Below are 1,147 nucleotides of genomic sequence, written 5' to 3'. Positions count from 1 at the left end.
TAAAAATGAAAGTAGTTTTGCTTTGAAATAGAATGTCTGGTTGTGCCAGAATATGAAAGATAATAAAAGCTAAATTAAGGATGTATAGTAAGTTGTAAAAGGTTTAGAGAAAAGTGAATTTTATTGTATGTATTTGGGAACAAGGATGGAGGAGAACTGTGTATAACCTCAAAAATGTAAACTTCAATGCTATATCAGGAAATGAGGGAGGCTTAATGCAAGCTGAAGGTCACCCTGTGGCACTAAGGCGTTCCCTAGGAGTCAACATTTTTCTTGGTTGATATCAACTGAATCCCTCCCTACTGAGGTTAGCACAAAGAGGAACTTGTCCTTATCTGTAAAAGAGTTCACCATTATCCTTTATTTTTGTTTTGTACTTCCTTATGATTTCACTTTGTTTACCTTCCTTGTGATTCTCAGTAAATACACAGAGAAGCATGGCTTGGGGCCTTCAGTCATGGGAACCATTGGCCCCCTGTTGTTCACACTCTCTGTTCTATATCAAAAAATATTAAATTAAGACATGTTTGGAACTGACTGAGCAGGACGTCTAACCATTGTTTAATATTCCAATTGGAAATAATGATCCTAATTCTAGGGGAGAATTAACTATGGAGGCTTATCGGGCTTTGAAGGAAGTTCAGGATTTTATCTCTTCCGGTTCTCTCTTGTATAAATCATAGTAGAAAGTTATTGCTGTGTATTTTAGATACAAGAAGTACTCCTACTGCTGTATTCTGACAGAATGCACTTTTAAGATGAATTCATTTATCCCGTTCATGTAAAAGGTTTTGCAGACTTGTCCACAGGCTGTATCTCGATTAATAGCACAGTCAGGAAAGACAATATTTTGATATAAGACCTTATGAAATCATTGACCGTTATAATGCTTTACTAGTTAAGTGGTTATATCAATATTGTTCAGAATGGATAATTGCATTAGCCAATTATCCTGGTCAAATTACTCATCATTATGCTAAAGATTTGTTAACCAATTTCCGATGTTCTTGTAAAATGTGAATCTTGTACTTCCTTTTCAGTCAGTTCCTCAGTATGGAGTAAATCCTCGTGGGAGTGGAAGTCATTCATCCTGTTGTTGTTTTTGTTATGTGCCATTGAGTCGCCTGCGACTCATAGCGACCCTATG

General features: G+C 36.3%; 1 pseudogene; it reads left to right on the top strand.

Moving 5' to 3' along the window:
* LOC102848089 overlaps window positions 1-1,147 on the top strand; it is a 54,727-nt pseudogene that overhangs the window by 36,432 nt on the left and 17,148 nt on the right.

The sequence above is a fragment of the Elephantulus edwardii genome, unplaced genomic scaffold (assembly GCF_000299155.1).
Source record: "Elephantulus edwardii isolate Elephantulus edwardi_28Jun2011 unplaced genomic scaffold, EleEdw1.0 scaffold00238, whole genome shotgun sequence".
Lineage (NCBI taxonomy): Eukaryota > Metazoa > Chordata > Mammalia > Macroscelidea > Macroscelididae > Elephantulus > Elephantulus edwardii.
The sequence above is the reverse complement of the archived record's forward strand: the minus strand, read 5'-3'. Positions and strand labels throughout refer to the sequence as shown.